Source organism: Tupaia chinensis, unplaced genomic scaffold, assembly GCF_000334495.1.
Source record: "Tupaia chinensis unplaced genomic scaffold, TupChi_1.0 Scaffold145519_1, whole genome shotgun sequence".
NCBI lineage: Eukaryota > Metazoa > Chordata > Mammalia > Scandentia > Tupaiidae > Tupaia > Tupaia belangeri.
In genome coordinates this window covers 3,712,764-3,738,127 of record NW_006205376.1, presented here as the reverse complement: position 1 = coordinate 3,738,127, position 25,364 = coordinate 3,712,764, and the positions used below count along the sequence as shown (strand labels likewise).

At 36.9% G+C, this 25,364-nt stretch overlaps 1 protein-coding gene and 1 pseudogene across 1 annotated transcript in view; both read left to right on the top strand.

The window, feature by feature from the left end:
* The window catches only part of KIF21A (kinesin family member 21A), a 161,056-nt gene that overhangs the window by 32,800 nt on the left and 102,892 nt on the right, over positions 1-25,364 (top strand). The gene's annotated exons all lie outside the window — the stretch shown is intronic.
* On the top strand, positions 12,443-13,514 carry LOC102469147 (casein kinase I pseudogene; annotated as a pseudogene).

Genomic DNA, 25,364 nt, shown 5'->3' with positions numbered 1-25,364 from the left:
TTCCTGCTCAATTACCAACTGGGCAGGTCTCAAAATTGTTGCTAATCATCTCTGTCCAGTTAGAGATTAGACCTTACAAAATCAGTGTTTTCTGGTTGCTATTACGTTTGGATTTCCACTAGTATAATTAAGGAGGCAGAGCTTATCATTCCATATTTATGGTGTATATATATTTGTCCTGTCTTTCATAGCTACATCATTTTTTTCAGTTCCAGGTTTTAAATTATTTAATGCCTAAATGAATATAATAGTGTCATAACGATATTGACCAGTTAGGTATCCCAAACAGCAGGCTTTTCTTCCAGAATGATCTGACATCAAATTCAGAGTTATTAGCATTGTTTTGTTGGGTTTAGCCTTTCTACAACTTAACAGGTAACAAGATAAAAAAACCAATACTTTTTTTTCTGTCCATACATTTGCAAAGTAATACAAAAAATCCTCATACAATTGTTCCTTTACTGGCTAAAAAGTGGTCAACTACTTCATTTTCATTCTTTGTCTCATAATATAATTAGAGAAAAATTTGGTAAAATCTAAATTACTATTGCTGATATATTTTTTTCTTTTCTTTAAAGGTTTTTGACATAGGGTACCTGTGCTCACCTGGCAGATGGAGAGACAGAAAGTGAAAAATAACTCCTTTAGGGGGCATGGCCACACCACAGTCTTTTCTCTTCCATTCTCCTCTTGAGATTTTCGGACACACACACACACACACATCCACACACACATACACACACACGCCCAGCGTGATTTTCAAGCTGCTAGGTCTGGAGCTTGAAATACAGTCGACCATGTGGGAGTGCAACACCTTAACCACCATGTCACCTGCTGGCCCCCACCAATATCTTTGATATTAGAAAATATAGAAATGACTGAACAAAATACATCTACTTGAGGAAATTTTCTGTCCTATTCACATGCTTATGGTATTATTAGATCCTATATTTACACTTAATGTTTTTCTTTTTAAAAAAAGAATTATTTAATTTTATTTAGTCATTCATTTATTTTGATTTGACCAGAGAGAGACAGAGACAGAGAGAGAAAGGGAAAGTGAGAAAGGAAGCCACCAAGTCCAGGACTCAAACCATGGTTAGCCACGGGGGAGTATCCAGTGCCTTAACCACCACGCCACCCACCGGTCCTATGTACTTAATGTTTTTCTAAAGTTCTTTATTCCCCCCCACAGTTTAGTATTATAATTTATTTTTTATCATCTCTCTCTTAACACTATCTAGTGATACCTGTATTTAAAATTTTCCCTTTTCAAGTACCCATAGCTAGCTGTTGCCACAGCCTGTTGTGTCTTTCTCATTAGTGTCGTACATATTGAACTTTACATTTCACCCCACCTCTGGCCATTCACAGGACCTTCCCTCTATTTCTGGTCTTTACCTTTTTAAGACTGACTTATTGCTATAGTCAGCGAACTAACAATAGACATAAATAACATGTATATGGCTAGCTCCTTGCAGGTTAGAGAGTAAACTTCATGTTTTCTTATTTGAACTTTCTAGTTAGAAGTTGTTATTTCTATTTTAAAGGTGACAAACAGCAACTCAGGGAGTATCAGAGAGTAATAATTAAAAGAAGAGAGACTGGAACCAGATCTTCTAACTTTCAATCATATAATCTTCATATTATGCCCTTCTGCGTTATGTTACATCCTCTCCTGTTCTGTGTGTGATTGCTACCAGATTTTTCTTTTCTGAAGTATAGTTTTGAACACTTTTCTCCTGATCTCTTTGTCTTCTTGCTCTTGTTTGTCTATACTCTTTGACATTAGGCCACCCAACACTTGCAGATTTCTCATTACCTGAGATTTGCGGACAGACCCTGTTCTTAAACTCACAGCCATCCTGAGCTCTGGTGGCTTGGAAGGTTAGCGATGTCTTGTCTTTTTAATTTTTTCATCTCTAGTACAGACATAAACATTGTTTGCTGAATGAATTAAACCCTCCTTACTAGCCCTATTTTAATAATTTAATTCTAGGAACCAAACTTTCGGCCCTGCTTTGTACCACTATTTCAATAATTTGTTCTCTGTCTGGTTCCCTGTGCCTTAGCTGCTGCCTTTGTTTACTGCTTAGTTCATCATTAAGCTTCCCGGTGAACTAACATCAACAATAAAAACAACTTTGTATTCAACAGAATGTTTAGCACAGACCCTTGTTAATTGTCTTGTATATAGTAAGGAAATTATTTTATTAACAAGATCCCCCCTTCATGTCCAGAACATAATTAATTCCTAAGAGATTTGCAATGAGTATTTGTTAATTGACTAAATTTTTATTATAAATTGAAACATCTCTTTGTGATTGAGTCCCTGATACCTGCTTCCTGAAGCTTACTTTGCATCTTCTTAGACTTCTGCCTACTGTTTGACCCCATGTTCTTGGTGTTCTCTTTAACTGCCAGCCCTACTTATTTTCATTTGCCTACATACGTAGATATTGTGTGATGTTGCTGGGATCCCTCAATGTTAAGACCCCCATGGCTTTATTTATTCTTTAGACCTTATTTTTGTCTGGGTCAGATATTTACCAAGTCTGTGGAAAATTCCTTAAAAGCTGCTTATTTATTTATTTATTGAGTTTATTTATTTATTTATTTTGCTATAGGACATGTGCGCTAGGAAGACAAAAGAGAGACAGAGAGACAGAAAGTGAGAAATTACCCCCCAGGGTGAATGGCCACACTGCAATCCCTTCTTCTTCATTCTCCTCTCGAGATCTTGGGCACACACACACGCACACGTGCCCAGTGTGAATTTAAGCCACCGGGTCCAGGACTCGAACTGCAGTCAGCTACATGGGAGTCTAGGGACATAGCCATTATGCCAACTGCTGGTTCCAAAAAGCTGCTTAATTTTTTAGAAATGATTTTCTATGTTTGTAGTACCTAGTTGTTAACCAAATATCAACTAATTTTTTTTTTTTTCATTGCCATAGAGCATATATGCTTGTTATAGGGAGAGAGAGACAAAGTATCCCCAATGGGGCATGGTCATGCCACAATTATTCCTTTTCCATTTCTCACAGTAGGATTTGGCACATTGCTTACACAGGCTCCTGGCATGTTTTTCAAGCTGCAGAGGTTGCTGAGGTTTGAAATGAGGTTGGCCAAGTGGGATCTGGCTTTCTATGTGCAGTGCTTAACTGCTGTGCTGTGGGGCTGGCCCGACAACTAGATTTTTGACAAGAATGTATTAGAGACAGTGATGTTATAACCTCATAATGATAATTTTTGGTCAACTTTGGACATAGTAGCACTTTTATCAATGAATAAACAACTGGGGAAGAAAGAGTAAGAAAGACTATTGAGTGAAGCATAATCTTTATATTACTGTCCCTAGCAGTAGGAGGGATAATTATGTCTATATTGTTGAGTGAAACATTTTAAGGCTATAGAATGGTTTTGAAGATTTCTAGTAATATACAAAAGAAAAGAAAATAGCAAGTCAAATTTTCATGCTTTTTATTTCAAAGGGGTTTGATTCATCTAAACAATGCTCTGAAAGCTCTTATAAGTTTCTGGATGATATAAAATGAATGGTAACTTGTAAAAATTTTAGCCAGTTTGTTATACCATGTTTATTTTCTTATAGAGATTTATTTAAACTACAGTGTGTCTGAACCCTTTGTGAGACCCAAATATGTAGTTTGTTCATGCCCATTTTGTGGGTGTTGGCATAAACTTTCTTTTATTAGTTTCAAAAAGTGGGTTTATTTTTTTGTCCTATGATACTTTGTTGATCTTATCTGTCAGGACTATAGACCTGAACTATTACATCTTTCTATGAGAAAATAATTTTATGAGACAAATATTTATACTTTACTACAGACTTAATTTCATGTATCATATTTGATGATTGTTTTTTATCATTATCACAAAAAAGAAGAGGTTGTCTAAGAAGAAACTTCAAAAAATTCATAGAAAAATGTATTTAAAGTACAAATCAATTTTGTTGTAAAATATTTCTTGAAATCTAGGCACACTTTAAAAAAATAATAACAATTTCCTATGAGTTTTTGAATACCCCTTTGTATATTTCATGAACTTCTGAAGACCTTCTCATATAATTTCATATTACCTCATGTATATGCTGTTTTAGTTCCTATTTCACAATCGGTTTTGTAATTTGAAGTAATTTGAATTTGTGATTCCTTATAGGACTTAAAAATTATTTGTTAGAATTGATTTTTTTTCCCTAGAACAAAGAAGTGAATTGTGGGAGTAAGTATCTGATTGGACAGGCTTTCTTCCTGGCCCCAATGAACCTCTTTTAAGTATTCTGCCTGGCCAGAGGGATTCAGATTAGGTGTTAGTTTTTTGTTTAAGTGGAATAGCACTGAATAGGTAGGGGGAGGGAGGAAGAACTGACCAATTGTTTCCAAAATGGGGGTAAGAAACTGGTCTTGCAGTTATTTATTATTCACATTTTTCTTTCTCTGTTTATATCTGGATGTTAGTGATTTTATGTTAGAAATCATGTATGAAAGGTCAAAAGAGGGAGATTTTAACTTTTTTTTTGATTGGAGTGTTGGTTAAGAGAGACCTAGAATCAAACTGAATAGTGTAGTAGGAACATAATGACATAAACGTGTTGCTTGAGGGACTTGAGTAGGGGAATATTTATTAAAACGATTGCTAGAATATTGCTAAATTGTGCAGTTTTCCCTCAGAACTTGAGAGATTGAGTAAACGGTGTGACCCTGTTACATATCTCTTGATACCTTGGATTCCTTCCTCTTCTCTAAAATTATGTAATTATAGTATCTATCCCACAGAGTTTTTGTGAGGATTAAATGAGTATGTCTGTCAGCATAGTGGATGTGTGATGTGTGTTTGCTATTATTTATAATATTATTTACATTATACATTTAAATAGTATTTATAGTTGAGAATAGATGATTGGATTTGTTACATGATAGTTATTAATATCCTTGACAGTGCGTTTTTAGAGATGGTGAAGACCAATAACTGAATGAAGAAGGTTCAGGAGAGAAAGAGGAATTAGAGACACAAGAATAGGCTACTGTTTTGAGATTGCAGTAAAGGGAATCAGAGAAATGTAGCCACAGGGGGACAATCAGGGTAAGGATAGATTTAAGACATGATAATAGCAATAATTATAATTACAGTAATTTTACAGTAACTCTATAAAACAGGTACTATTTTTAACCCCCACTGTAAAAATGAGGAATCTGAAGCATAAAAAGAAGAATGCAATCGTAAAATGTTTGTATCCTGAGAATGATCTAGTTCTGAGGGAAGAATTAGCGATGCACCAGCCAGAAGGGATAATTCCATGGACAATGTTTTCAAGTAGGTGAGAAATGATAAACTGCAACCCACAGTGGAGAATTTGACCTTTGATAGGAGCAAGGAATGTGCATTTATTTTAATTGTATTCAAAGCAAAATGTATGAGTAGATTTGGGAGTGAAAAGATAAAGTTTTATTCTGATAGCTTACACTTTCTCACTGAAATAAGGAACAAGGGACTTGGTTAAGGGTGAAGTTGGAGTATTGGAGGAAAAGCAGTGAATTAGTTATTTTGAAAAGTGAGTGATTAACTTTGTATATGCATGAGTCTTTTGGTGATGCTCTGAGCACACTTGAGTTTGTAATCTTAAAAAAGTGAGATTGTAGGGGCAGGAGGGTAAAGGGAGGCAGGAGACTCTGAGAAGGAACAAAAGATGAATTAACACAGTGAAGTCAAGAAAGGATGAAAACAGTCCTTCCTCTTGAGAAGCTTACAGTCTACCTGCCACGTTAAGTCATATACACCTATAATACAAGGATAATTAAGTAAGTCAATGATAAATACTAAATAGATCACTAGACCACAGGCTTTATTCCTCAGGTGAGGGAGCAAACATTTAGTGACCTGAGTGGCTGCAGGGGGAGGTGAGCATGATTGGCATTAATGCATGTGCAGATGCCAAAAGGATAATCATTTAGTATCTTTTGGGTTTCAACTGCTCTTTTACATTTTAAAGTCTTTGAATTCCTCATCTGTTGATTCTACTTTTTGTGACATTGGGCAGATAGAGACACTGATTTTCCATTTCTCTCTAAAGATAACGTAATTATCCTTAAATGGAGTATAATCACATAATGACCTTGAAATGCCTTCATTTTTATTTTATGTACCAAATATATTGCTTGAAACTCTGTTGAAACTTGAAAATACTATTTTGCTGTTGTTTTGAGAGGACAAGGGAGAAAGGGATAAACTTAGGGCATAACAGTTATTATTATTATTTTTAAAAAATAGAATATATTTGTTAACTGCATATTTCTGTTGGAATTTACAGAAGTGGTTTGAATGTTCTAAGCAGTCTTTGACTTGAACATTAAGGGTGGTTAGGAAGGAAATATGTAAAGACATGCTTTACTATGAGCTAAAAGAGAGATCTTTTTCTTTTGGTATACAAAATAAAAGGTTAGTCACACACATAATGATGGTTTTGTAACTGTCCTGTTACTACTTTGTCTACTACTGAGTGAATTTATTATTTTTCTTTTTGCATATTTTTTTCTCATGGTCTAGTTAAGAATGACCAGTTCCATGTTTCAGTCATTTCGATGAACAGGCAGGCTTCTGTTTCAAACAGAGAAACGTCTGTTAGTAAGAAACATGCAATAATAATGTAGGGCTTTTTTTAGTAATTTGTTTTGGAACTTCTTATACACTTTTCTAAAGCAGCTGCAAGGAAAAGTGTGTGTAGGTATTTGTTTCTTAAATGTTAATGTAAGGAATAGTTAAAGAACTGTATAAAACTTTTCAATAATGTTTTATTTTACTGTTGCTATGAAAATATTTTCTCCAGCACAGTTTTACTAAATGGCTACAATTTTGTATTAGGCACTAGATTTGTTTTATATAAACAACAGTTTTTACATAGACATTCTTAAAATTATTGCAATTATTTTTGGTAAAGATACTTTTTATGAAAAATACAATATTTTGTGCATTAGTCCCTTAAATTAGCATTTAATATTAAACAAATTAAAAAACAAATTATCAAAAATAATATTACCACATAGATAATTTTAAATTATTCATTAAATATTTTAACAGCTACCCACTATATTTTTTCATTTGAAAAATGGCCATAGGAAAATTTACTTTCCATGGCAGAATTTGTTTAGCATTGTGCATTTGAAATTTGTACCAGCTTAGTAAAAAATATATTATTATTATTATTATTATTATTATTATTTTAGTTTTTGTTATAGGGCATGTGCACTTGCCAAAGAGAGAGAGAGAGTGAAAGAGGGAAAGTGAGAAATCATCCCCTCAAGGAGGATGGCCATGCTGCAATCTCTTCTTCTCCACTCTCCTCTCTGGATTTTAGGCACACACACATGCTTGGCATGATTCTCAAGCTGCTGGGTCCGGGACTCGAAATGTAAACCTTCCATGTCACCTGCTGGTCTGAATATGTAATATTATTAATTGAATAAATATGTCTGAAACAGTGTGAAGTTATTACCAATTTTATAATGAATTTGCCAAGAAAAAGACCTGTTAAAATTTCTCTATCTTCTTGATATAATATTTATATAAAATTCAACTCTGGAACATGTAACATGTCTTATTTACTATTAAATTGTAGAATGCATACTTGATTATGTATTGTTTACATTGCTACATCATGAATTAAACATGATTTAAAAAAATTATTTATTCATTAATTTATTTTTAGTTTGATCAGATAGAGAGACAAAGCAAGAAAGAGAGAAAATAAGAAAGCAAGCTGCAGGATCTGGGACTTGAACCATAGTTGGCCATGTGGGAATGTTCGGCACCTCAACCACCATGCCACCTGCTGGTCCCAAAACATGATGATATTATTACACTACGTACAGTAGATGTGTTTGTGCTATGGATAGATAGTAGTATCTCAAAGGAGAATTTTTATGTATAATGGCCCCAAATACCTATTGCATATTTCCCAATTGCTTTTGGATGTGTTTTCAGTTATGAAATACAGTAAGAACTTGGGTTATTTTTAGCACTACTTAAAGTTTTGAAACTAATACCAAAAACATCTTATCCTTTTTTTTTTTTTTAAGAGGTTTTTGCTATAGGGCACGTGTGCTCGCCAGAAAGACGGAGAGAGACAGAGACAGAAAGCGAGAAATCACCTCCTGGGGAGGATGGTCATGCTGCAGTCCCTTCTCCTCCATTCTCCTCTCGGGATCTTTGTCATGCATGCAGACGTGCCTGACATGAGTTTAAGCCACCGGGTCTGGGACTTGAACCGCGGACGACTACATGGGAGTCCAGAGACATAGCCATTACGCCAACTGCTGGTCCCAACATGTTATCCTTTCTTAAAAAAATATGTTTTTAAAGGAGCTCAAGTATGCAATAATTATTCTATGTGATTTAAAAAAATTCTTTCTAATCAAGTCCTCATTTTCTTCTGATCTATTTGTTGATAAGGTCAGAAGTACAAAGTGGTCTCTCCTCACAGTTCAGTGGCTTTTACATTTTGGTGTGTGTCTCCTTTATGCATTGGGAATTTGTGGATTCTTTGGGCTGGTCTGTAGCATAGTTGTTAAGTGAACCAGATCACATATGTCTGATCTTGGTTTGAATTCTGGCCCTAGCAGCTTGAAAAACATGGTGAATGCATGTGCACATGTGCCCCAAACCCCAACATGATGAAGAAAGAGAGGAAGAAAGGCATGACCACACCTGCTGGGGGGTGCTTTTTCTCTCTCTCTGTCATTTCATCTCTTTCTGGTGAGTGCACATGCTCTCTAGCAATTAAAAAAAATGTAGATTCCTAAACCTAGACTTCTAGAAATCTAGATTTAGGAGTTAGTATGTCTAACAAACTCCCAGGTGATTAGAATGCATCTGGTCCTTTGAGAAACTTTTGCCAGCTGGTAGTTCTTGAATGTTTAGTCATCATTCCTTAATATTAATTCAACATTAATTTCAACATCAACTCTATTTTTATTAAATCTTCAATATTAGTTTTTTTTTTTTTAAAGAGATATTTTGCTATAAAGTGCATGCATTTGCCAGAAAGTGAGAAATTATCACCCAGGGGGATGGCCAAGCCATAATCCCTTCTCCTCTCAGAATTTTGTGCACGCATACACTTGTGTTCGACGTGAGTTTCAAGCCTCCAGGCCTGGGACTATGAACGGCAATTGGCCATGTGGGAGTCCTTAACTACTGTATCACCTGCTGACCCCCAACATTAGTCTTAAAAGGAGTAAGACCTTGCTATTGGAGCCGACAGGTGGCATGGTGGTAAGGGCACTGGACTCCCACATGGCCGAGCGTGCTTCAAGTCCTGGACCTGGTGGCTTGCTTTCTTGCTCTCTCTCTGGTAAAATTTAAAAAATAACAATAATAAATAAAATAAAATAATTCTTTAAAAAAGATCTTGCTATTAAGTTGTGGTTGTTTTACTTGAAAACTTGCATGAAAATACTTTAGCTATTAGATGTTAAAATAATGAGTTCTTCAAGTTTTGGATTATAATACCATTGTACATTTGCATACAGTTCTATAGTTTAATTGGCACTATTACATTGATTTCCACTTTATCTTGATAATAAGCCTGTAAGGTAGGTAAAACAAGTATTATTATCTCAATTTTATGCATTGGGAAACAGGCTAATGAAAGTTAAGTGACCTGACCCAGGTCACATAGCTAATAGCTGCTAAGCTTGACTAGAACATAGTCTTGACTCTCAGAATGATGCTTTTTCTGTAATAACATACCATAAAAGTTATTTAAAGTTGAAGAGTTAAAAACAAATGTGACTAAATAAATACATGGGTTTGCTGAGGCTGGCCAGTGGTGTGGTGATTAAGGCCCTAGATTCCCACATAGCTGACTGAGGTTCAAGTCTTGGGCCTGGTGGTTTGCTTTCTCATTTTCCCTTTCTCTCTCTCTTCCTGGTCAAATTAAAAAAAAAAATAAATAAATAAAGTTAAGTAAATAATTCTTTAAAAATAAATACTTGTGTATGTACATATTATACTTGTATGTACTACGTGCATATATATCATCAAAGTTAAAATTTTTTCAGTTAGAAAAGTTAAGATGCTGATTAGATTTTAGCATACTTTTAGGCAGTAAGTATGCTTTATTTTATGAACTCTAGATTAACTTCCATAAGGGCATGGACTATAAAGTCATGCTCTGTATCATATGTTTCTGTTAATGTGACTACGTATGTGACAGTAAGATAATGATGAGCTATAACGTATAGTGTAGGTGTATAGTGGGCTGTACAGCTTGAACACCTCTAATCCTAAATCTGAAATCCAGAATACTCCAAGATCCAGAACTTTTTGAGCACTGACATGCTTTAAGTGGAAAGGTTTATTTATACCTGATCTCATGTGACAAGTAGCAGTCAAAACTTGTAATCTATTATAGGATGTTTTATAATTTTTAGGTTACACACAGACTACCCTCCACCCCCCACTCCCATCAGTAAATATAAGGGATGTTACCAGGATGAAATTAAATTCTAACTGGTGGTGAAAGGGGATCTTCTTATCTCAGAACCCCTTAGAGAACAACTAAAGAAAATAATTCTAAACCTAACCTTTAAACTACCATTATAACTTTTTTCTTGCCTTTCTTTCTGAAAAGAAATCGACCCATTTCATGCACTACCCAAGTTGTTTTGATAGTTCAGAAAGATTTGAAATATTCTTGTACATAATTATTAGAAATCCTTTTATGGAATTTAAAATAGAATTTCTTTAGTGTTTCTTCCTAAATGTACAAAATCTCCAAAGAGGCACAGTTGCTTTTCTTTATTAGAATCACATTATTTTGTTGTCAGCTATTCAGAATGTCCAAAAATACAGTCTGATAAACCACTAGTTTGTTTTTGTTTCCTCAATATATTTAATTTTTCTGTAAATTGGATGCAGGAATAATGAGTGAAACAATTATACTTTGTTTCTCTACATATTTGTAACTCAGCTTGTCAAGGAAGTATATTGAATGGCCCCAACTTTCGGATAAACTGTGGTTTTTCATCTATTTGTACAGTTTGTTTTTAAAAATATTGTATATATAATAATAGATAAAGGTATTCATCACTAATTCAGAAAACCCATTTGTAAAAGATGTCTATCAATATACCATTTCTTAAAAAAGATTTGAGAAGAATTTTAAGAGGAGCCTCTTTAAACACTTCTTGTGAAGACATGGTTCATTTTCTGGGCACTGGTTTTGATTCAGTTTTTGGTGCTTAGCCAATGTTCCTCCCATGCATTCCCAAGTTCTTTCAGGCCACACTGCATTTGCTTCAATGAATATCTGTAGCATCATGGGAACTTGGCCTTTACTGTTGTTGATAACATTTTATTGTGAGCACCCTTTAATCCTTGGTATGCTAAAATTTTCATCTAAAGCGTTTTTCTATTCAAGAAAAGTTTTTCAAACAATTTTTTTTTTTTTAAGTGAGACTATTGGGTAAAGAATTTACTTTGAAATTTTACATTCCTCACTATGCCATTTTTCTCGTTTATTATTTTTGTTATTTCTGATCTGAAAACAAGTTCTTCCTCCATCCTTTTCTAATCTTTTATGTCTCAGGGAGAGGGAGAAAGCACCCCTGATGGGTTGTGGCCACATCGCAAGGCCTCCTTTCTCATGTCCCCGTGCTGTCCTGTGTGTTTTGGTTTGTTTTTCAAGCCACTCAGCCCAAATTCGGACCACGGTTGCCACGTGGGATCTGGCCCCCCTTAATCACTAGGCCACTAGGCCTGTGCTAGACACTAAGATAGTTTCAATAGTTTTTATTTTTAAAGAATTATTTTATTTAACTTTTATTTATTTATTTATTTTACTTTTACCAGAGATGGAAAGAACAAGTGAGCGAGTGGGAGTGAGATGGGAGGGAGCTAGAAAGCAAGCTGCCAGGTCCGGGACTCGAACCGCGGTTGACCATGGTTGACCATGTGGGAGTCTAGTGTCTTCAACCACCATGCCACCTGGCGGCCCCTCAATGATTTTTTAAAAAGAGGATTGATTTTGTCTTGGCTGGAACCACAGCAACAATATGGTGGCAAGGGCGAGCTGGTGGCCATGGTGGCAGCAGTGTCGCCGCATTAACCCACCGTGCCTCCTTTCCAGCGCGACACCGCCGCAAAAGGGAGGCACTGGCCACCCAGAAACCAGTGGCAGGGTCGGGTAACCGCGAGAACCCGAGAACCGGTCACAAACTGCGACCTGGCGGAAAGAATCCCGATTGAATGACCGCATCCGCTGACCCTGGGGCAATTCCGTGCCCTGTAACGCAGGGAAAGATCTCTTGTGTCGGTGTCCGGCCGCCCTTTTCTGCAGGTTTGCGGGGTGGATGCGCCTCAGGCCTCAGTGCTCAGCCCTCCTCTCTGAGGTGTTGTGGCTTAGCCTCCAATTTTGCCTCTCAGGATGGCGAGCATCGGCTCCAAGGGTGAATTCATGGTCAGAGGGAGATAATAAACTGGTACAGAAGATCTGGTCTGGCTCCTTTGGGGACATTCATCTGGCGATCAACATCACCAACAGTGAAGAAGTGGCAGTGAAGCTAGAATCCCAGAGGCCAGGGATCCCCAGCTGCTCTGTGAGAGCAAACTCTGTAAGATTCTTCAGGGTGGGGTTGGCATCCCTCACATATGGTGGTATGGTCAGGAAAGACTACAATGTGTTAGTCATGGATCTTCTGGGACCCAGCCTGGAAGAACTCTTTAATTTCTGTTCAAGAAAGTTCACAATGAAAACTGTACTTATGTTAACGGACCAGATGATCAGTAGAACTATGTGCATACAGAGAATTTTATACACAGAGACATTAAACCTGATAACCTTCTAATTGGTATTGGGCATCACTGTAATAAATTATTCCTTATCGATTTTGGTTGGGCCAAAAAGTACAGAGACAGTAGGACATGGCAACATATTCCATACAGAGAAGACAAACACCTCACTGGCACTGCCTGGTATGCTAGCATCAACGCACATCTTGGTATCGAGCAGTCCCCAAGATGAGATGGAATCATTAGGATATGTTTTGATGTGTTTTAATAGAACCAGCCTGCCATGGCAAGGACTAAAGGCTGCAACAAAGAAACAAAAATAGGAAAAGATTAGTGAGAAGAAGATGTCTACTCCTTCTGAAGTTCTATGTAAGGGGTTTCCTGCAGAATTTGCAATGTATTTCAACTATTGTCGTGGGCTGCGCTTTGGGGAAGCCCCAGATTACATGTATCTGAGGCAGCTATTTTGCATTCTTTTCAGGACACTAAATCACCAATATGACTACACATTTGATTGGACAATGTTAAAGAAAAAAGCAGCACAGCAGGCAGCTTCTTCCAGAGGCCAGGGTCAACAGGCCCAAATCCCCACAGGCAAGCAAACTGACAAAAACGAGAATAACACGAAAGGTTTCTAAGCATGTGAGGAACAGAAGAAGCAGAGCAGATGATTGGAGCAGCATTGGTTTCTTTCCAAATCGAGAAATTTTGATTCAAATGTCCTCTAGCCAGTGTAGACGACCATTAATTTGGTATAAAGAACTTAATTTCCATGTAAACTGGCTCCGGGCACTAATGGTGATGCTGACTCCTGATGCCATTGTAATTGTGAATACTAACTGAGATAGTGAAACAGGGTGTCTGGTTTTCTATTGCATTTTTTGAATTGGAAAAGTTATCTAAGTGGTCGGTACTCAAATTGGTGGAGAAATTGCACATATGACGATTTTTTGTTAAACCCATTTATTTTGAACTGTACTATTCTTGAGATCTCTTTTCAGAAGAACAGCTTAAACAATCTTCAGCCACAGCTGGGTTGGTTGTAAGTGTTCACAATTGTGCATTCTTAGGCTTTTTTCATCCCTGGAATCTGTAAATTTTTCACTTCAAATGTTCTTAAAATGGTCGGCTTCTTATTTGTAAGCCAGCTAATATGGTAGCAACCAAAGATTTCAGCGTTTGTGCGTATGAAATGTTGCCTGCTTAGCTGTACTAAAAAGAATAGCATCTAAGGTGAAGACTTTAGAAAAATTTAGTCACTACTAGATTATCCTTGGGACTGTACATGAACTCTGTAGTATTCTTGGTATTTTTTTAAAAAAGCATATTTGTCACAGAAATTCAGGTAACAGCCTACAGTTGAACATTTATTTAGATAAATGTAATCACTGTAAATGTCTAAAAATAATAAAAAGGATTATTTCCATTTTTATGGTATCTTAAATGAATTTAATATTTCTCATCTGGTGGTGTCATAACAGGCCAAATTAGAGTCTTTATGACATTTGTCTTTCCCTTCTGTATAATGGCTAGTGCTCAGGTCAATAATGTTAGACTTCTCTCTGTCACATTTTACCTTTAATCCAGCAAATGCTATTGGCTCTACCTTCCAAAATACAAAAGCAAATAATATCATTATATACATTTCTGCTACCCTGGCCCAAGTTATCACCATCTCTTTCTCTTGTAGTATCTTTTTAATTCCTCTTCCTGCTTTTGCCCTCTACTGTCAATTCTCTAAAAGAGTGCCTAGAATAGACATTAAAAATGGAAGTCTCGGGCCAGCAGATCGTGTAGTGGTTATGTTCATGGATTCCCATATGGCTGACCATGGTACGAGTCTCAAACCTGGTGACTTGAAACCCATGCAGCCGCATGTGAGTGCATGCCCAAAATTTTGGGAGAAGAATGTAGGAGAAAGGATTGTGGTGTGGCCATCCCCCCAGGGGGTGATTTCTCACTTTCTCTCTCACCACCTCTGTCTGTCTCTCCTGCAAGAGTTCATGCACCCAATGGCAAAAACCTTAAAAAAAAAAAAAAAAAAAAAGAAGCCTGATGATGTCACTCTTTTGGTCAAAACCCTACTATAGCATTCCACCTTAACGCTACAGTCTCTAGCTTACAAAGCCCTACATGATGCACTATCTGAAGATTTATTGAACTCCTGCTCTCCTTTTTCTCTTTGTTATGGTTTGTGTATTTGTTGCTGTGGCTCCAGTTACTGATCTGTTGACTATTCTAACCTGCCAAGAGTACTCACCAGAGCACCTATTGTTTGAGAAGTGACAGTGTACAATACCTGGCAATCTACCACAGAGATCATGGACTAGAAAGGCTCACAGACTCAGTTAAGATGCTTATGCTCATGGTTTATTGAATTAATTTAAAACACACTGTGAGGAGGAAAGAGTTGTATCCCTAAGCTGATAGGAATGTAAAGACCTGTGCCTTGGGGGCCAGCAGGTAGCATGGTGGTTAAGGTGCTGGACACTCCCACGTGGCCAACCATGGTTCGAGTCCTGGACCTGGTGGCTTGCTTTCTCGCTTTCTGTCTCTCCCTCTCTCTCTGTGTGTCTCTCTGGTCAAATTAAAATATGTGAACAAATATATAAAAAATTAAATAAATAAATAATTCTTTAAAAAAGAAAAAGACTTGTGCCCTCTCTTAAGTGGAGGCCTATGCTCCCTGAATCTTTTCTTTTTTTAAAGAATTATTTTATTTAACTTTATTTATTTATTTTAATTTGACCAGTGAGGGACAGAGTGAGAGAGAGAGAGAGAGAGAGAGAGAGAGAGAGAAAGCAAGCAAGCCACCAGGTCAAGGACTCAAACCGAGGTTGGCTATGTGGGAGTGTCTAACACCTTACCCACCATGCCACTGGCTGGTCCCTGCTCCCTGGATCTTGATGTACACAATGTTCATGTTCTTTCTCTCTCTGCCTTATCAGCAGAGAGGACCAGAGCTGATGTGAGGGAGGGGCCTGATCAGGTGGAAGATACTCAGGACAAGTAACACAAACTTGCTCTACCAGAGTGACGCAGAGGCACGTATGCTTGGCTTCAGCCACAGCTTGCTAATTTGCCTGCTGAGCGGCCTTGCATTTTATTTGTTTCTGTGGCAGAGAGCATGTGGGACAACCAAATGAAGACCTCATACACAGAGTACCTCATATGTCTCAAGTTTATTTAGTGTATCATGACTATTAAATACATTAGTGCCTCATTGTATTTACAGCTTCATGAAAACTAGGTGCTTCTCACATATTTAGTGCTGTTTGAACATAGGTTTCTTTGAGTTCTTCCATTCCTATGTATTCAGAGACATATTCTCTACTAACTACTTTCCTTTATATTCTACATCTTAGGAATCTGCCGATGCCTTGTAAGCTATTTGCTTACTAATTACTTTTCTATACTTACCACATCTTAAAAATTTCCTATGCATCTTATATAAATTACATGTTTTTTCAACTTCTGTAGCAGAATTAAATATTTTTAAAAGCAAATGCACATGACAAGGACTTCATACTTGTTCCCACTTTATCTGTAATATTCTTCCTTTGGAGAGACCAGCAGTTAGTGTAATGGCTATGTGGCTGGACTCCCATGTAGTCGACTGTGGTTTGCGTCCTGGACCCGGTGGCTTAAAACTCATGCCGGGCGCGTGTGCGTGTGTGCCCAAGATCCTGAGAGGAGAACGGAGGAGAAGGAATTGCGGCGTGGCCATGCCCCCCAGGGGTGATTTCTCATTTTCTGTCTCTGTCTCTGTCTGTTTGGCGAGCACACGCGATCCATAGCAAAAACCTCTCCAAAAAACAAACAAACAAACAAAAATGACATTCTTCCTTTGGATATCTGCATAGCCTCCCTTTCTTCAAACTTTTGCTCAAATATCCCCTCAAAATATCTCACTAATAGTGAGACCTTACCTAATCACTATATAGATTAATAAAATAGTGACCTAATTGCTCTTTCCACCCTGGTTCCCTTTTCTGCTTTCATTATTTTTTTCATTGCACTTCCTGCTGTTGGGCATACTCTGTACTGACTCACCAGAATCTAAACTTGAGAACAGGCACTGTTTCATTAATTGTTTTTTTCTCCAGTGTTTGACACATAGTAATTTTTCAATAAATATTTTTTGAATAAATTAATGAATGGGGAGAGTAGTAATTCTTTGGAGATAAAAGAGTGTAACTCTTCATTAAAAAATAGTGTAGCTATAAGGAAAATTTCACCTGGAAAAGTTATGAAATGGTTAAATTGTCTGTCAAGAAACATTTTATCATGTGAGAGAGTTAAGGTTATAATAGCCTTTCTTAAGGTTTATCTGAGAGAAAGAAGAGAAAGATGATTAAATTTAGTTATTATTTTTGAACCTATGGTTTCATGATAAGTCAAAGAATAATTTTTGCAGTAGTTACTATATATTTAACAAGTATTTATGGAATTTATGAACTTTCTAATAGAAATGCAACAAATAGTTTGGGGATTAAAGAGATTATATTCTATATGAGAAAACAAATATATTGAAGAAATAAAAATAAGGCAATGTATGGCAGATTTTGTACAGATTAAGTTATAGAGTCAGTAAACACTGTCGAAGTTCAGAGAGTGAAAACGTTAACATAAGTGAGGATACTGGGGAAGTTGGCATCTGGACTTTGAAGGATAGATTGAATCTATAGAGAATTTAAGTGTGTATCTTATTGAAGTAAGGAAAAATGATGCTGAAGATTTATATGACATGATAGTCAACCACTTAAGGTTTTAAAATAAGAGGTGACATGATCAAATAAATACAGTAATGGGTGTTGTATGAAGGGTTCATCAGGGGATGGAAACCAGCAATTAGTGTAATGGCTATTTCGTTGGACTCCCACGTAGTCGACCGCGGTTCATGTCCTGGACCCGGTAGCTTCAAACTCATGCCGGGCGCATGTGCGTGCATGCCCAAGATCCCGAGAGGAAAATGGAGGAGAAGGGATTGTGGCGTGACCATCACCCCGGGTGGTGATTTCTCGCTTTCTGTCTCTCTGTCTCTCTCTGTCTGTCTGGCGAGCACAAGCGTCCTATAGCAAAAACCTCTCCAAAAAAAAAAAAAAAGAGCTCATCAGGGGAGAGACAATAGCTCCTTGAGAATACAGGTGAATAATATATATATTTTTGTGTGTGTAAATATATATACACATTATATATAATATATAATTGTTGTAATATAAAAGAGAGGAATCTTCTCACTCAAGCATTCTGTGTGTTTTTATTTTTTTCTTTGGAGAGGTTTTTGCTATAGGGTATGTGTGCTCACTAGAAAGACAAGAGAGAGACAGAGAGACAGAAAGTGAGAAATCATCCCCTGGGGGGATGTCAACTCTGTAATTCCTTCTCCTCCATTCTCCTCTCAGGATCTTGGGCATACACACACACACGCCTGGCATCAGTTTAAGTCACCGGGTCCAGGACTTGAATTGCAGTCGACTACATGGGCATCCAGCGATATAGCCATTATGCCAACTGCTGGTCCTGGGATTTTATTTTTTTAAAATAATTAATTAGTTAATTAATTATTTATTTTTAATTTGGCCAGAGAGGAAGAAAGTGAGAAAGCAAGCTGCCAGGTCTGGGACTTGAACTGTGGTCGGCCATGTGGAAGTCCAGCGCCCTTAACCACACCATCTACCAGCCCCAACTGTGGATTTTTTTTTTCATGATGCTTTCTTTGTTCTGTTTTGTGCTTTCTTTTCAACCATCTTTCATGGAAGACTCTGTTATTGCACATAGTACACACTAGTGCAGTTATTGTTCATGCTTCTATCCCCTACTAGTTCATAATCACCCTGTGCTCCCGTGCCAGAAAGTGTAGGACAAATAAGTGAATTATGAACTCCTAAGATGTTTGGTTAGAATAGGATACATCAATACTGTTTCTCTCCTTTAATTGTATGTTCGGAATTTTGAAAGCGTCCAGTCTTAAGTTGAGTGATGGTCAATGGCTCGTCACAAAATATGTTAAATAGGTCAGGTGATTGACACACATGAAAAATTTGAACCTCGACAGTGCCTGTAAAGGCATATTTCCCACATTTCAACTCTGAAGCATATCTATTCTACTTCTATTTTGGATCATACATTTCTGTATTATTCTATTTCTTTCATCTTAATTATCATAATGAAATAAAAACATTTGTGTAGAGAGAGTGCTAAAATAAGCAAAATGTAAGATTTGATGTGTAAATAGAATAAAGGGAAGTTTATTGGAAAGAGGAAAATACTTTTTAGTATTTACGACAGAGAGAGAGAAAAAGAGAGAGAGAGAGAAAGCAAGCAAGCCTCCAGGTCCAGAACTCGAACCATAGTTGGCCCTGTGTAAGTCCAGTTCCTTAACCACCATGCCACCTGCTAGCCCAGCAATCTAGTTTTAAAACACTTCCATCACCTTCCAAGAAGTTCTTATGTGCACATTTGCAATCAGTCCCTCTCCCTACCTACAATATCAGGCCTCAATCATGGTACAGTCTCTTTCTTGCATTTCTCTCTCCTATCAGGAAAAACCAAAAACCAAAAAACAAACAAAAAAGCCTAGTAGAACAAAAATGGAAGGTACATAACACAGTGTAGTGTTCTTTGTTGACAATGAATATGGGAATATCCTTGATTTGATTATCACTGTGCTTGCATACTTTGAAAAACCATATTGTACACCGCAAAAATGTATAATTACATGTAAGTAAGAACTTATAAAGTAAATTTTATAAAAGAAAAAAGCATGTAGGGTGGATAGAGGACAATACTGATAGCACAAGCGCAAGTGACATTAAGAAAGTGTGAAATGACAACCCATTTTTCCTTCTTCTAGTGAGCTCTCCATCTGCTACATCATCAAATATGATGAGAAAATTGGCCTAAAATGATTAAAAACACTGCTTGAAAAATGAGTGACTGGGGCCAGCAGGTGATATGGAGGTTTAGGCGCTGGATCCCACATGGCTAGCTTTGGGGTTAGAGTCCTGTACCTGGTGACTTGAAAATCAAGCCGGAAGTGTGTGCGTACATGTCCAAAATCCCGAGAGGAGAATGGAGGAGAAGGGATTGGAATGGCCATTCCCCCGGGGGATGATTTCTTTCTTTCTCTCTCTGACGAGTGTATGTACCTGATAGCCAAAAAGAACTTAAAGAAAGAGAGAAAGAAAGAAAACAAGAAAGGTGAGTGGCTATAAATTCACCTTCATTTACAGTTAACCTTGCCCCAACAGATATTTACTAATATGTATTTATCTAGTATAGTTAGCAAGACATTGGAACATTATTTCTATACTTATCCTTTTAACTTTTTTGCTTCTGAACATATTTGATAATTACTAAATGTACTTGCACAGCAGCGTTTTAAGTGTATTGAATTTACAAATACATAAATATGCAAATATTGAAAAAATAATCTTTATTTCTTCTTTCCTTTTTTTCCTTAAATTACTAGAGAGTGCATGCACTCACCGGAGAGAGAAAGAAAGCACCCCGCAATGGGGCATGGTCACACTGCAATTAATTTTCCTCTATTTCTGAATCCCAATAGGATTTGGGGCTCTCATACACATGTCCTTGGGGTTGGAATTAGAACTGTAGTTGACCATGTAGGATCTGGCTTGCCATGGACAGACTTTAACTGCTGTTCTATGGGGCTAATCCATATTCCTTTTTTTTTTTTTAAATCTACTGGGAAGAGTATCAAAAAGTTACCTGAATTAGTTTAAGATGGCCTTTAAAAATTTTTTTGTATTATTTTTATTTTATTTTTACTTTTTATTTGTCATCATAATCTTGCTTATATTACATTGAAACACATATAAATTTACAGTAGTATTACATTTCTTTTTCCAGAAGGAATACCATGCATATCAGTCAAGACAAAGACGTTACTATCCACATCCTCATCAAATAGCTTTTTATCATTTTTTCAGATTATTATTATTATTCTCATTATTTTTTTAAACATTCAATCACTGTTTATTATTTTGCTTGTAAAAAGACTTTACCCAGCATGAAATACTTCTCAGGCCAGTTCAGTTGAAAACACTATACATGTCATCATCAACAGGTACTAAACCATTTCTGCGTTTCACCAATATCATGCCTCTCTATTTGTTCTTTTGCTATCCTTCTCCATACTCTTCCCTTATCCAAGACTGCCTATCTTAGCCTGGGTTTCCTACATAGTAGCACTTAGGTGCTAATGCTCTACCAAGAATAGAATCCCAGTGTACCAAGAGCTAAGGAAAAAATGAAGCAAGGTAGACAAGGGGGGAAAGGAGAAGGGATTGGAATGGCCATTCCCCCGGGGGATGATTTCTTTCTTTCTCTCTCTGACGAGTGTATGTACCTGATAGCCAAAAAGAACTTAAAGAAAGAGAGAAAGAAAGAAAACAAGAAAGGTGAGTGGCTATAAATTCACCTTCATTTACAGTTAACCTTGCCCCAACAGATATTTACTAATATGTATTTATCTAGTATAGTTAGCAAGACATTGGAACATTATTTCTATACTTATCCTTTTAACTTTTTTGCTTCTGAACATATTTGATAATTACTAAATGTACTTGCACAGCAGCGTTTTAAGTGTATTGAATTTACAAATACATAAATATGCAAATATTGAAAAAATAATCTTTATTTCTTCTTTCCTTTTTTTCCTTAAATTACTAGAGAGTGCATGCACTCACCGGAGAGAGAAAGAAAGCACCCCGCAATGGGGCATGGTCACACTGCAATTAATTTTCCTCTATTTCTGAATCCCAATAGGATTTGGGGCTCTCATACACATGTCCTTGGGGTTGGAATTAGAACTGTAGTTGACCATGTAGGATCTGGCTTGCCATGGACAGACTTTAACTGCTGTTCTATGGGGCTAATCCATATTCCTTTTTTTTTTTTTAAATCTACTGGGAAGAGTATCAAAAAGTTACCTGAATTAGTTTAAGATGGCCTTTAAAAATTTTTTTGTATTATTTTTATTTTATTTTTACTTTTTATTTGTCATCATAATCTTGCTTATATTACATTGAAACACATATAAATTTACAGTAGTATTACATTTCTTTTTCCAGAAGGAATACCATGCATATCAGTCAAGACAAAGACGTTACTATCCACATCCTCATCAAATAGCTTTTTATCATTTTTTCAGATTATTATTATTATTCTCATTATTTTTTTAAACATTCAATCACTGTTTATTATTTTGCTTGTAAAAAGACTTTACCCAGCATGAAATACTTCTCAGGCCAGTTCAGTTGAAAACACTATACATGTCATCATCAACAGGTACTAAACCATTTCTGCGTTTCACCAATATCATGCCTCTCTATTTGTTCTTTTGCTATCCTTCTCCATACTCTTCCCTTATCCAAGACTGCCTATCTTAGCCTGGGTTTCCTACATAGTAGCACTTAGGTGCTAATGCTCTACCAAGAATAGAATCCCAGTGTACCAAGAGCTAAGGAAAAAATGAAGCAAGGTAGACAAGGGGGGAATAATAAATACAGGGCAATACATTATTGAATTGATACAGCTAATTCACCAAGGTGTCTCTGGACAAGCCATATGGGAACATTCATTTCTGAATAGTTTATTAGGGGGAGGAAATGTCAATAATTGATCTGTTTCTTCTTCCTATCTTTTATCTTCATGGGTCAGTATTTGCCCCCTGCCCAAACACTAATCTTTCTTTGTATAAACATTTAGTTTAGTTCCTTTATAGTATACATTTTCCACACTGGATTTTATTTTACTGTCACCAGTGAGAACCAGTGCAGTTGAGGGTGCTAAATTCTCTCAGCTCCTGAATATTTGTGCACAGTGCTACAAATATTCTCAGCTAACAAGAGCACCAACTCTCTTGTTGCCCTTAGCTAGGGGAGTTCTGTTGATGGGCATGCACTTTGATCTCTCCACTGTCATTTATTTAATTTTCTGGCAAATATAAGTGGTCTATAAAAAATGTGTAAGTGGTGAGCTTCCCATGAAGAAGCAAAAGAATAATAACTAGATTGTAAATGCAAGTTTTACCATGAATGATCCTTGAAGGAAATTCTGAGCAAACCGAGGATAACTTCTTTATGCACACAGAAGGCACCATATGGACACATCACTGCAACCTGAGTGTTCTGGCCAGTAGTTGTATGAATACAAGCTTGGAGAAACGGTGGTTGAGGCATGTGGGCTGCAGGTAGTATGATGTACGTATGTCACACTGCTGTTGTCACTCTTCCATGGATATACTCCATTAATTCCCAGCTATAATTAATGATGCTCCCCCTTTACTGAAAATATCCTCTTAAGAAAATCTCTAGGGCTTTTTCATTCTTCCTTTAGTGTCTACTATGTTTTGTCTCCTGCCTTGTGCTTTTGTGGTTATATTCATCTTTATCAATTTCTGCTTTTAAAGATTATTGCAAATTGTAGCATTTGACTTAGTTGCCCCCCCACCCCCTGCCAAGATACTAGTTAGTATAGGTAGAGTATATGTAGTTACATGTACACAGGTGTAGTGAATTATCTTTCTGACTGTATTGGAGCCCCTCATGAGCCAAAACTTATGCTTTAAGCTTCCTCTGTATCCCCTGTTGAATTTAGTGCAGGACCCATAGCAAATATACTATGAAACCTGTTCAGATGTTGTGTCTTGTCAACTGAACTCAAGCTGTCAGAACTCGGAAACTGGAAATAATTTTGAGAATTTTTAAATGAATTCTTCAGTATCTAAACTTTTGCTGTTAATCATCTAAAGCTTAAGAACCAAATAGATTTGAAATTCGTAGCCATCAGTGCTTACTATTAGAGCCCTCTCCTTCTGTGCTCAGGAACCAAATAGAGTTTGGGAGCATAGGATAAGTGATCCCAACTCCAGTGTGATAATTACACTCAATTATAATAATAATTAGTCAAGCATAATAATCATACTGTTACCACTACCGTGAGAGCTGTGGCCTACAGGAAGTGTGACTTAGAGTATATTCATAGGGTTTTGGAATAAGACATGTATTAGCTTGAATTCTGGCTCTCTCTGGCACTTAGTTCTCTATACATTATCTTTCTTACCTGAAAAATTGTGAAAGTAAATAGAATCTTGTTAAGATGTTTGTATAGAATAAAAATAATGTATGGGAAGTAACTGATATGAGGCTCTTATGAATGACAAGTACTATTGTTTTTTCTGTCATAGTTAATCCATGTGATGTCATTTGATCCTAACAAATATGTAGAGCAGGCGTGTATGCATGTGCACATGCACCCAACATGTTTTAAGGCATACTGGTTTGGGGACTGGAACCACGGTTGGCATATGACTTCTAGCTCCACAGTCCTATACGCTACCAACTACACTTCAGAGACTGGACCCTCCCCGACTTTACCTCACCTACTCTGCTATTTTTTTTTAGAGATATTTTTTGTTATAGGGCATGTGTGCTTGCCAGAGAGACAAAGAGAGATAGAGAGACAGAGAGCAAGCAATCACATCCCCCCTCCTGGGGGGAAATGGCCCTGCCACAATCCCTTCTCCTCCATTCTCCTACGGAGATCTTGGGCACACATGTACATGTATCCAGTGTGAGTTGTTTAAGCTACCAGGTTTGGGACTCAAACCACAGTCGACTACATGGGAGTACAGTGATGTATCTATTCTGCCATCTACTGGCCCCCTAGTCTACTATTTTTACTGAATAACTTTTATTAGTTAGACCATAAAATGATCTGACTTTACACATGATTGTCTTGTTGATGCTATTTTTGTTACAGATTGGTATAACATAAACAAAATTTATACTACAATTTTGTGGTGGAACAAATTTTAGATCTTGTGTTCTATTTGTCTTTTTTTTCTTTTTGAATGAACTTTAGCTTGCTTTTAAGAAAAAGTCTTGGGCTATCCTATAACCTAGTGGTTAAGGAAACCATATCCCACATGGCCAATCACAGGTCATATATTGGCCTCTGTTGCTTGAGAAAAACATGCCAGGCATGTGGATATGTGTGCCCCAAATCCTACAGAATGAAGAAATGGAGGAAAAGGGCTTGTACCCATTTGGGAAGTGCTTATCTCATCCACGTTGTCTGTGTTTCTGGTGAGCACATGAGCTCTTGGGCAATAAAAAAGAAAAGAAAAGAAAATGTAGTATCTGTTATCCTGCTTTTCTCTACATTTCTTTGTAAATTTGAGTCTTTAACCTCTTTCTTGGTAGCATAAATGGAATGCTATTGTCTGATTAAACCAGAATTTTCTCCTTCCACTAATGCTCATTTATTTTTATTTTACTTTTTATTTTTATAGACTGTCTCTCACTGTATTGCCCAGACCATCCTCGAGCTTATAATTCTCCTGCTTCAGCTTCCATGAATTGCTGGATTTCAGGTGCATGCCACCATGCCTGGCTTCTGGTTTGACAGAATTAAACCCAGGCCTCTCATGTGGGCCTATCCTGCAGAGTACAGCATTGTAGGAGTACATGGCACCATAACTGGGCCTAAGCATTCTTATTTAAATCATTTACTTATGTGACCACTTA